Source organism: Symphalangus syndactylus, chromosome 1, assembly GCF_028878055.3.
Source record: "Symphalangus syndactylus isolate Jambi chromosome 1, NHGRI_mSymSyn1-v2.1_pri, whole genome shotgun sequence".
NCBI classification, from domain to species: Eukaryota; Metazoa; Chordata; class Mammalia; order Primates; family Hylobatidae; genus Symphalangus; species Symphalangus syndactylus.
In genome coordinates this window covers 26783743-26796952 of record NC_072423.2, presented here as the reverse complement: position 1 = coordinate 26796952, position 13210 = coordinate 26783743, and the positions used below count along the sequence as shown (strand labels likewise).

At 40.7% G+C, this 13210-nt stretch overlaps 1 pseudogene; it reads left to right on the top strand.

Annotated features, from left to right (window-relative positions):
* The first annotated feature begins 5445 nt into the window (after nucleotides 1-5445).
* On the top strand, nucleotides 5446-5872 carry LOC129492326 (small ribosomal subunit protein eS26-like; annotated as a pseudogene).
* The last annotated feature ends 7338 nt before the right edge of the window (nucleotides 5873-13210 follow it).

The window sequence follows — 13210 nt, the reverse complement described above, 5'->3', positions numbered from 1 at the left end:
GAAATGGCTTTGAAAATCTAGATTCTGGTCCTAGCTTTGCGTTTTATTAGTTGTATCCTTACCTTTTCTAATCTATATCATGAGGATGTTAACATCTAGACTGTAAGTCACGGGACTGTTACGGGGATAAGGGATGTGAAAATAAGTAAGTTCTAACATGCTGTGTAAATGTAAGCGTCTTCATTTCTTCAAGGGGGGAAAAATCAGTCAAAATACGCTTTTGTCAATAGCATATGCCCTGAAGAAATTCAATGATTCTCTGGAGTTAATCCTCAGAGACTATTAACACCCACACAGTGTTCCCCCATTTGAGATCCAGGTGGTATCCCTGACCCCAGAGCCTGTCGCTTAGTGATTGCTCATGGGACCACACTTAAAATCATAGCCTCCCAGCCACTCTGACAAGGCAAGGCCAATCTTTTTCTCAAGAGAATGAAGAGTTCAGTCCCAAAGATACTTGGAATCTACTGTACAAGGAAACACAAACTCAAGCCCACAGACTGCAACATACTTGTTGAAAACAAACTAGGCTTCCAACCAATTCACACCGAGTGCTGAGAAGGAAAGGGAAGGAAGTTATATGAAGAGAGGGACCCTCGGTGTGATCCTGCCCCAGTTTTCATTCTAGAAAAACAAGGGCTGGGCACTGTGGCTCACACCTGTAATCCCAGCACTTTGGGAGGCCGAGGTGGGCAGATCACCTGAGGTCAGGGGTTCGAGACCAGCCTGGCCAACATGGCGAAACCCCGTCTCTAATAAAAATACAAAAATTAGCTGGGTGTGGCAGCACATGCCTGTAATCCTAGCTACTGGGGAGGCTGAGTCAGGAGAACCACTTGAACCCAGGAGGCGGAGGTTGCAGTGAGCCAAGATTGCACCACTGCACTCCAGCCTGGGTAACAGAGTGAGACTCCATCTCAAAAAAACAAAAAAGAAAAGGAAAACAAAAATGATCGGGTGACTGTGTTAGGTGATTGCTCTCAGGGACCACAATGTGATGGCACCTAAAAGCCACCAGCTGACAGCCTGTCCTATTTCTCTAGGTTGCTCACTGTCCCTCTCACTATTGATGTACTTATTTATTTTTTGTCATCTTATTTGTTTGTAATTTGTATATATTTAGGGGTATAGGTGCAAGTTTCAAACATGCATGTGTTACATAGTGGTGAGGTCTGGGCATTTCGTGTCCGCATCACCCAAACAGTGAATGCTGTATCCAATAGGTAGTTTTTCAACCCTAACGCCCTTCTCATCTTCCTACCTGTTGTAGTCTCCAATATCTTATTCCACTCTATATGTCCATATGTACCCTTTGTTTAGCTCCTACTTATAAGTGAGAACATGTGGTATTTGATTTTCTGTTTCTAAGTTATTTCACTTAGGGTAATGGCTTCCACTTCCATCCATGTTGCTGCAAAAGACATGATTTCATTCTTTTTTCTGGATGAATGCTGTTCCATTTTGTTTATATACCACGTATTCTTTATCCAGTCCTCCAGTGATGGACATTTAGGTTGATTCCATATCTTTGCTAGTGTGAATAGTGCTGTGATAAACATACACGTGCAGGTATCTTTGGGATATGATTTCTTTCCCTTTGGGCATATACCCAGTAGTGGGATTGCTGGATCAAATGGTAGTTTTATTTTTAGTTATTTGAGAAAGCTCCATACTGTTTTTCATAAAGGTTGTACTGATTTACATTCTTGTTTATTTCTGTTTACACCTCACTGGCCTTCCATGGCTGCCTTGGCCTTTCTTGAACATGTGTCTCGCTTGGCATGCAGCCCACATACTGACGATGCTCCCCACCAGGTCCTCAGCATCCTCCCGAGTCCTGGGTCACGGGCACTCCCTCCACCAGCTCTCACCTGGGCCGGCCTCCAACCTCCTCCTCACCCAGGGAAGGGAAATTCAGATAATCTTGAGCTTTAGAGAAGAGTTCTTAGAAGGAAATACAACTGCAAATCCTCAACAACATTTTGGAAAAGCCTCTAACACTATCTTCCTCTTACATCAGTCTGATTATATTGATTCACCTCCAAGAAAGATGGGAATTCAAGTGGTGCATCCTTTTATTGGAGGAGAGTCAGGAGCTAGATGTTTGTCTTGGCTCAAGGTTGGAAAAAGTTCCTTGTCCTCTCTGGGGGACAGAGTCCTTGTCAGTAAATAAGGAGATAAGATTGAGAGATTGTGGAGGTCCCTTCAAGCCCTGACCTTCTAATGCTTTTAAGGTTTCTGTGATTCTCTCTATGTGCAGTTTTGTCCAGCTTCTCTCATCATAAACGCCAAGGGTGAGTTAACTAAAGTATGGGTCATCCCCAGTAAATCTTTAAGAGAATACTTTAAAAAGTTTTAGGCCAGATGATATTGTCATGGTGTTTCTTTTAAAATTTCAAACAACAGCCAATTCCAGTGTAATATATATTGTTCCAGAAAATAGAAAAGGATGGAAATTTGTGAAACTACATATTCTCTGAAAATATCTGGTAAAGCATGAAAATGATAAAATTATACAAATAGAAACATTCATGCAAAGCTGTAAATTAAAATCAAGAGTACATTAAGAGACCTAGAATAAACAAATTCATAGAGACATAGCATAGTGGCTTCCAGGGCCTGAGTGGAGGAAAAAATGGGGACGGGGAGCTTATTGTTTAATGGGTACAGAGCTTCTGTTTGGAATAATGAAAAGTTCTGGAAATGGATACTGCTGATGGTTATACAACATTGTGAAAATACTTAGTGCCACTGAATTATGCAATAAAAATGGTTAAAATGATACATTTTATATTTTGCCACAAAAATTACCAATAACTAGAGGCAGGCAGAAAAAGCTACACACACACACACACACACACACACACACACACACACACACACACACACAGTTGTGCCAGTGCCAATTTCCTGATTTGGATGTGCTGTAGTTACATCAGATGTGACCACGGTGGGAAACTGGGTGAAGAGAACTTGGGACCTCTTTGTACTATCTTTGCAACTTCCTGTGCATCCAAAATGCTTTCAAAATAAATTAAAAAGAGTGCATTAAAAGAATAAGCCAAGATAACCAAGAAATATTTACCTGGAAATACAAGAAGGACCGATAGTTGAAAATCTACCAATATTTCACACCTATAGCTGAAATAAGATAAAGCATATATTTTTTTAGAGGCTTAAAATTCTTTCATTAGTTCCATTAGACTTTCCTGTAACAGATTGTTTTCCTTAACATCATCAAAAATATCCTTCTCAACAACAGAGAGCCTTAACATTCAAATACTGTAGGCGTTTTTAATAAAATCAGGGGTAATACAGGATGTTCAATATTGTTACTTGTTCTGGAAGTTTGGGCATTCTATGGCCAGTGATTACAACTGTGAAAATAGAGATGGAGGAAAATTACATGAAAATGTGGGGACAGAGTGAGAGGCTACTTTTGAATGGACCATCATCTACTAAGGCTTTGGATTTATCTTTTAACTTTTCAGTCTTGTTTATCTCTTATAAAAGATGTTAACATTAGATAATTAATTGGACTAAATCACTTTATTACTTTTAATACTGCTTTTCTGTTTCTTAGCATTGAACAGTTTCCTTCATATTCCTTCCTTATTTGGTCCTTGAAAAAAATTTATTTTTTTTGCTCCCGGCCACTGTGGTTCACACTTGCAATCCCGGCTACTTAGGTGGGTGAGTCAGGAGGATCACTCAGGCCCAGGAGTTCGAGGCTGCAGTGAGCTGTGTGTGCACCACTTCACTGCAGTCTAGATGACAGAGCAAGACCCCATCTCTAAAAAATAAATAGGCTGGGTGTGGTGGCTCACACCGGTAATCCCAGCTCTTTGGGAGGCCAAGGTGGGAAGATTGCTTGAGCCAAGGACTTTGAGACCAGCCTGGGCAACATGGCGAAAGCTTGTCTCTACAAAACATACACTAGCTGTGGTGGCATATGACTGTAGACCCAGCTACTCAGGAGGCTGAGGTGGGAGGATCCACTGAGCCCAGGAGGTGGAGGCTGCAGTGAGCCCTGGTTGTGCCACTGCACTCCGGCCTGGGCAACAGAGTGAGGCCTTGTCTCAAAATTAAATAAATAAATAAATAAAAATTGTTTCTATGGAAGACAAAAATATAAAACAGATAAAACTAGAGTTGCTCTGATTGAAACAGGGGTAGAGCACCCAAATCCTGGTCTAACTTGATCCTTCCCTCCCCCAGCCAGCTCTGCATGAAACAGGCCCCTAAGACAAACTCAGGGAACCAGTGGATGGGGAGGCCCTGCTCTTGCATTCCGGGTAGTGCTAATATGTTATGGCTGTTGGAAGCATACCAGGTGAGGTGATTCATGGGATTTGGTATAGAAGCCTATTTAAAGACAAAGACAAAGAACTAAGTCTGGTCTGTATTGGACTACTTGCTTCAGGACCTGGAACCACTCTCATTTCTGCCTCTCATCTAATCAACTGACCCTGAGTGAGGGCCCTCTCCTCTTTCAGCCTCTGTTTCTTATCTGTAATGTGAGAAGGTTCATTTACTTAACATTCATTCAGCAAAAATCATGTTATTGTATCCTTATTACTTGGTCACTTTTGTCAGTGGACGCTGATGTCGGAATAGACCACCAGACTCCATCCAGCAGGTCACCACATTCAGCTATTGGGAGCACAGGTCAAGCCAACTCATACCGCAAATCTCAGCCTTGGCTACATGTAGAATCGCTGGAAGGAACTTTTAAGATAGCCAGATGCCCAGGCCCCACTCAGTCCAATTAAATCAGAACTTTATGCATGACATCCGGGAAGTACTGTTTTTAGAAGCGTCCCTCATGATTCTAATGAGAGCCAAGATGAAAAACCATTGTCTCAGCAGAATCATAGAGTATGTTTTGAGTGATTTCACTCAAAATGAGACAGTCTACAGGGCCCTATGATCTTTTCATCATCTTAATGACTAGCTAGTAACATTTCACCTTAATTGTTTTGATTAAACTTGTCTCTATTTTGATTTATGACACAGACTCCTAAGCTTTTAACAAAATGCCCACATGCCTATGCAGATTCAATGCTTGTTCTGGAGAAAAATGTAGACCCTGTCAAGAAATTCATCGTCATTAGTGAGTTATATTCTTCTGATTCCTTCAATAGAGGTCACACCATATGGGCAATGATTCCCAACTCTGACAATGGCAACGCCTCCCATTTTTAAGTGATTAACTTTTTTCTCTCTCGAGGTTACATATACCATACTTGAATGTAGTACATACAGCTTATGTGTGACTTTGCCTAGTAACTCTATGGCACTGTCTTACTACATTCAGCTGTCAGGATTTATTGGATCATGAGCTGGGATGATCCATTTCTATGGTGGGGAGGCTAGTTCTAGCCTGTTTGCAGTCTGTGGGTGTTAGAGAGGAAGGCAGTCCCCTCTCCGGTCCGTGCCTCTAAGATGACAAAGAAAAGAGGGAACAATGGTCGTGCTAAAAAGGGCCGTGGCCACATGCAGCCTATTCGCTGCAGGAACTGTGCCTGATGCATACCCAAGGACAAGGCCATTAAGAAATTCATCATTCACAACATAGGGGAGGCCACAGCAGTCAGGGACATTTCTGAAGCAAGCGTCTTCGATGCCTATGTGCTTCCCAAGCTGTATGTGAAGCTACATTACTTTTTGAGTTGTGCAGTTCACAGCAAAGTAGTCAGGAATCAATCTTGTGTAGCCCGCAAGGACCAAACACCCCCACCCCGATTTAGACCTGTGGGTGCTGCTCCATAACCCCCACCAAAGCCCATGTAAGGAGCTGAGTCCTTAGAGACTGAAGACGGACTATTCTCTGGAGAAAAATAAAATGGAAATTGTACTTAAAAAAAAAAAAGAGGAAGGCAGTTTTTAGCGAAGTGCTGTAAATCTCTTAGACCTTTGAGGGTAATTTACAGTTTTTGGAGCACCCCACCTCTATCTTAGCTTTCTACTCACCATCATCTCATTGTTCCAATTTCATGTAGGCTGAGATTCAAATGTGGGAGATCAGAATAAGTTGCATACATCCCTAAAAAGTGGAGGATTGCTCATGGAGGATTTTTAGGGCAGCAAAGCTATTCTGAATGATGCTGTAATGGTGGATAGGTATCATACCCATAGATTGTCCAAACCCATACATTATCCAGCACCAAGAGTGAACCCTAATGGAAACAGTGGATTCTGGGTGATAATGATGTGTTAATGTGGGTTTGTCAATTGTAATAAATGTACCACTCTGGTGGGGAATTGACAATGTGGGAGGCTGTGCATGTGTGGGGACAGGGGGAATATGGGAACTCTCTGTACTTTCTGCTCAATCTTGCTGTGAATTTAAAATTGATTGCAAAAAGGAGTCTATTTAAAAACTAAAAAGAGAAGAATTTGGAGTTTTGCTTAATTTTTTTAATCCTAGAAATTGAAGAGTAGCAAAACAAAACAAAACCCTAGGAAATAGTCGAATCTCCTCTACAAATCACTCTCTTAGTGATCCTGGGTCCCTGCCCAAATCTCATGTTGAATTGTAATAACCAGTATTGAAGGTGGGGCCTGGTGAGAGTGATTACATCATGAGGGTGAATTTCTCATGAATGGGTGAGCATCATCCCCATGCAGAACCATGAGCCAATTAAACCTCTCTTCTTATAAATTACCCACCGTCACGTATTTCTTTATAGCATGACCTAATACACCTTCTTACTGATGACTTGCATATATCCTTATCTAACCCAGAATTATCATTTAAATTTTAAGCTCTTCTATCCAAAAAATCCAAAATGTCTCTATCTAAATGTCCCTAAGGAGCTTCAACATCAATCTGCGCCAAATGGAAATCATTATCTCCCCATCCCAACTCCTCCTTTTGTATTCCAGCCTTTATGTAAAAGAGCTATGACCTGTATGGATGAGAACTCTAGTCATCCTTCTAAATTTTCATGCTAAAATAACAACAGTCCACCCTTCTCATTAAAAATAGTGGACTGAATGCCTGTGGGTGCCTGTGTTCCTTCTAAAAGCACAACAAAATTTTATTACAATAAAAGGGTTTAAAAAGAGGCATAGACTCACAGGGGAAAAAAAAGACTGTGGGGAGAGGACAGCTACACAATTTCAGAAGGTGGGAAGCACAGGGATGAATAGAAACTGACTCGGCAAACCAGAGACAACCAGAATCCATGTTGGCAATGGTGGGGAAAAAACCCAGAAACAAGCTGATTAACACTGATGAACCCCAGAAGAGCTCAGGAAGAGGAGGCACCAGGCACCTCTTAAAGAAGCAGTCAAATAAATACAATTTCAGACATAGGAGGTTTCATAAACATAGCCTTCTGGATCCTGTTTACTTGGTTGGAACGCATCTAGAGGATGTGCTCCACCAAAATAAAAGAATAAGCCAAAGCTGAGATGGCACGGGATTTAACACAAGAGGGAGGCACAGGGTGTCCTGAGCTGTTGCCGAGGGAATGTCCCAGGACCACAGCTGTGCTCGTGGCTTGTTAGTTCTTTTAATTCTTGCATATATATGTTTCGAAAGGTTAAATTTGTTTAAGGTTATACAGCTAGTCCAGTGAGATTTAGAGCTAGGAATCCAACACAGCTGTGTCTGATCCAAGGCCATAATAAAGCATTTCTATAATTATGGAATTCTGGGCCAAAGAATGCCTGATGTAAACTTTTAAAAATTAGCTGGGCATGGTGATGTGTGCCTGTGGCCCCAGCTACTCAGAAGGGTAAGCCTGAGGATCTCTTGAGCCCAGGAAGTCAAGTTTGCAGTGAGCCATGATTGTACCACTGTACTCCAGACTGAGCAACAGAGCAAGACTCTGTTTCAAAACAAACAAAAACAAAGAATGTCTAATGCAGATAATAATGGTTCCAAGTCATAAGCTTACAATGAGAATTAAATGAGATAATCACCCAAATCATTTACCCAGCATCTGGCACATAGAAATCTAATTACTCTCTTACTTCTAGTTAAAAATATGATCTATTATTATCATTACTGCCTCTATCAAATGTTCCATGAAGGATTAGCATTTTAACTGGACCTGGAAAGACAAGAAGGATTTTGGTGGTTAGAGTCCTAGTCAGTTTGGGTGGCTATAACAAAATACCATAGATTTGGTGGCTTAAACAACATTTATTTCTCATAGTTCATGAGGCTGGGATCAAGGTGCCAGCAGATTCGGTTCCTGGGGGGGGCTCTTTTCCTGGCTTGCAGAAGCCTGCCTGCTCCCTGTGTCCTCACATGGCAGAGAGAAAAAGAGCTCTGGTATCTCTTCCTCTTTTTATAAAAGCACTAATCCCATCGTGGGGCTCCACCCTCATGACCTCGTTACCTAATTACCCCTCAAAGACCCCACCCTCCAACACCATCACCTTGGGTGTTAGTGCTTCGATATATGAATTGGGGTGGGGGTGGGGGACAAAAAGGGACAATATTAAAGAGAAGACAATGAAGATGCACACTTCAGGCATTGGTCAAATAATCTGGTCATAAACTGGCTGAAGTTCAGCACTTGCCAAAAGTTTGCAGAAACATTTGGGATTTAAAGGAAATATATTAGTCTCCATTTCTCTAGGTCCTGTAAGCCCCATCCATGGAGTAAATTAGATTGTCAGAAAGCAACAAACCTAAACTCTATTAATAACTCCCCACAGAATAACTTTCATAGAATTAAGATTAATGTTATGTCCTTAAATTTTGGAGGAGAGGAATAAAGCATCAATTTGAAGAATATTTTCATATCTTTTGCTAAAATTGTAGTTGTAAACATTGTACACCATATTGCCCATCCTTAGAGAGTCTGAAAAAGACTTTTTTCTACAGATAAACTTGTATGCTTGATTTTATCATGAAATGACAACTTCATAACCCAGTGCCAAGAGTGGATTTAGTGTTCAACGTCAGTAATTTAATTCATACCAAATGCTTCAAAACAGCTCTCTTCTTGTAAATATATTAAAATTTATGTTTATTCATCTTGTTTCATATGTACAAATATATCATGTGCTATCTTAAAACAGGTGTTTTAAACAAATAAAATTGAATATATTGTTGAATCTTGGCAAAATGAAGTATCAGGAAGTAAAACAAAGTCTGTTACCTGACAGCAGAAACAGGTCCTGGGACATCAATATATAAATGGCATTCCTAGAATGAGGTGCTTTAAGACAGTAGATCATTTGTTTACTAAGTTTTTAACAAAAATGTGAGAAACTGCAGTAGAAGTGCTCAGAAAAGAAGCAAATTTACCTGTCAAGGGACACTGCATTTAATCCATGAGAAAAACCTTGTAAGAATTTAATAACCAGTTTCAACATGTTACCAACGTTAGTCACATTAGCTAGGTTATACTGCAGTAACAAACAATCCCAACCTCTTAAAAGCTTAAAACATTAAAAGTTTATTTTTCATGTATGATACATATCCAGTGTGGGTGTGCAGGGCTTTCTATGCTACACTGTCCTCACTTGAAGACCTGGGCTGCCAGAACCTGCACCTTCTGGGACATTGATGGTTGAGAAGAACATAGCAAATCAAGAACTGCCTCTAAAGTTTCCTGCCTAGGCCAGGTGGGGTGGCTCATGCCTGTAATCCCAGTACTTTGGAAGGCCGAGGCAGGTGTATCACTTGAGGTCAGGAGATCAAGACCAGCCTGGCCAACATGGTGAAACCCCATTCCTACCAAAAATACAAAAATTAGCCAGGTGTGGTGGTGCATGCCTATAATCCCAGCTACTCGGGAGGCTGATGAAGGAGGATCACTTGAACCCGCGAGGTGAAAGATGCAATGGGCCAAGATCGCACCTCTGCACTCCAGCCTGGACGACAGATCAAGACTCCATCTAAAACTAATAATAATAATAATAAATAAAAGTTTCCTGCCTGAAGTGGTACATGTCATTTTCATTTGTGTTTCATTGGTCAAAGCAAATCATATGGTCTGCCGAACATCAAGGGGGCCAGATAGTACATTCCATTTATGCTGGGAAGCAGGAGAGCCAGGAATGTTGGTGAACAGCACTCATGACTGTTAGAGTCTGTGCTTTTTGCTACTGAATATTCACTTCATTTTCCTTTCTGCCTGCAAAATACACTCACCCTTTCCTCCAAAAATAAAACCAGAATATTTCATTCCGACGTGACTTTTAGTTGTAAGCCCAAGATTTTGGGAGACCCACAGCCGTTTTTAAATCAAGAGAGGATATAGCACCTATTGATTCAGAGAGCTATAAATGAGAAGTTGAATGTTCTTCCCCACTCCACAATGGTGTCCACAGTCACCCTTCAATGGTGTAACAGGAACAGGATAACTACAATAGGTAGCCCTATGGAGAAACGAGGAGAGTAAGAGACATACAGCAGGTACTGGTCCACAGCAATTCTAAATCCCACTGGGCAGACATTGTAAGGGCTCCTATCAGGGGTAGGGAAAGTTCCTTGATTAGGGTCAGGTCCTGCTCCCTGGGAAACGCTCTGTTATCCAGTCATCTTCCTGAAGCCTGAATCTCACTTCTGAACCATTCTTTTTTCATGATGATTCTCTGTGGCTGCATTTCTGTAGCACCTACATTCTCTGGAGGTGCTATGGTCTGAATGCTTATTATGTTCCCCCAAAATTCATATGTTGAAACCTTAAACACTAAGGTGATGGTAGTACCTAGATTTGTGTCCCCACCCAAATCTCATGTCGAATTGTAATCCCCAGTGTTGGAGGTGGGGCCTGGTGGGAGGTGATCGGATTATGGGGACAAATTTCCCCCTTTGGTGCTGTTCTCTGGATAGAATTCTCATGAGATTGTGTTGTTTTCTCTCTTCCTTCCACTCTGACCTAGTGAAGTGCTGACTTCTCCTTCACCTCCTGCCATAATTGAAAGTTTATGAGGCCTGCCCAGAAGCCGAGCAGATGCCAGCATCATGCTTCCTGTACAGCCTGTGGAACCGTAAGCCAATTGAACCTCTTTTCTTTATAAATTACCCAGTCTCTGGTATTTCTTTATAGCAGTACAAGAATGGACTAATATAGGAAGTGACTACATCATGAGGGTGGAGCCTTCATGAATGGGATTAGTGCCCTTATAAAAGAAACCCCAGAGAGCTAGCCAGTGCCTTCCACCATGTGAGGACAGAGCCAAAAGCCATCATCATCCATGAGAAATTGGGCCCTCACCAGACACTGAATCTGCCAGTGCCTTGATCCTGGAATTCCCAGCCTCCAGACTGTGAGAAATAAATTTCTGTTGTTTATAAGCAACTCATTTATGGTATTTTATTACAGCAGCCCAAAAGAATTAAGACACTGGGCGATGAAAATTATCTCTTCCTTGGAGAGGTACAGCTTTCTCAGCCCACTTCCTACTCTTAGATGATTGGAGTCCCCAAGTCATTTTAAGTTTTAAACAATCACCATATTTTTTAGTCCAGACTGATTGATACTTCTTTTGTCAATGCCACTCTTGTCAAAAACATAGCTTCTTGTGTATTTTATTCTAGCCAGCTCTATATGCCAGCAACCATAGTTCAATTTGAGATACAATTCTCATATTGACTTGTTTTTTTTTTTTTTTGGCTTTTATGTTCCCACCCCTCTCTTTATCACTTTAATTTCAATTTCCTGAAGCTTTCAGGCTTCAGTGAGAGAACCACATACACAATCTATTTTCCCTGAGTCATTTTCTACAAGTGAAAGCAGTTTTTTGGACATCATATCACTAATTGGACTGTTACTCAGAAACATCTGTATTCATAGGTTTCAACAGTAAGTGTGATGATTGCATCCTTACTGTGTTTTTTGATGCAAGGTTGACTTTCAGTTGGTCCCTGCTCCTGAAGTTTTTCTCAGTTTTATAATTTGCTATTTAGAACAGAGTCTTCCTTCAGGCTTATAAGTCCCTGAACTCTATTTGCTGACATTCCTGCTTGAATATGAGCGAATTTCTTTTTGAGCTTACCCCTTTCTTGTAACATCTTGCCAAAAACAGCCATCACCGAAGCACATACTATTATACTAACAATAATCTTCTCTCTCAATCTCTTCTCCTGGAGGCAAAAGCTTATCAGGAGAATAATCTACATCCTAAATTACTGCATGCACAGTTTCCTGCCACTCATTACCTGGACCTTAAGCCAATATAATTTATTTTAGATCTTTAGTTAAAGCCACAGCCCACTTTTATGTACCAATTTCTGTGTTATTCAGCATATGCAGGGTTACATTGCAGGAAACAAAAATTCAACATCTTAGTGGCCTAGAACAAATTATTGTTTGTTGCCTGTGTCCATTTCAGGTCAGCAGAGGACACTTTTTTATATTATGCTCACTTAAAGATCCATGTGAATGGAGTTTCCGTGAACTGGAACATCCCCAGTTGCCATGGAAATGGAAAGGAACATGGAAAGTTGTGCATCTGCCCAAAAACAATTATTTCTGCTCGCATGGTATTGGCTAAAACAAGTCACATGGCCAACCCTAACTTCAAATTGGCAAAGCAGTGAAATTTTTCCACGTCCTGAGCTATAGGAGAATTGGAAATATTGTTAAATAGCACTAATGACTCCCACAACACCCATTTACTAAAAATATAAGTATGTGTACAGCCTTTCCTCAATACACATTGTTTATGTTAAACTTAAGTCTCTTGGACTTACAGAGCCTGCAATCTCTTACAGCCTTCCTGTTTCTACAGGAAATTGAAGAGACTGAAATTTAATTCTCATGGCTCCCAGTTTCAAGTGGGTGTCATAGGCATTGTTGACATATTAAAGAGAAAACAGCTAAAATGGAGAGAAATGATCATAAGTAGATACTGGAATGAGGCAACTGAGTGTGTGAATTCTTTATTTGCCAAATATCATAGGTATGTATTTGCTTGTACATGGGCATGTGTCTCATTTTTTAACCAAGTAGATTCTTTTTGTAAGTACCAAAGCAAATGTGACCATTAGTGATTTTAATTGTCTTAAGTATTTAAGGCAAATCTACCAAGAATATGGAATACAATATGACCCAAGTCTAATTTTTTCATTGGTTGTCTGGTTACTCAATAAATATTTCATTGATTGAGTAATCCCATGTTCCAGAGAAATATTGTGGCCACAGAAGAAACAACAATAAGCCAGATTAAAAAAAGAAGTTTCCATTCCAAACCCATTTGGCCACAGTCACAGAAACTCGGTCAGAAAGCTGGAACT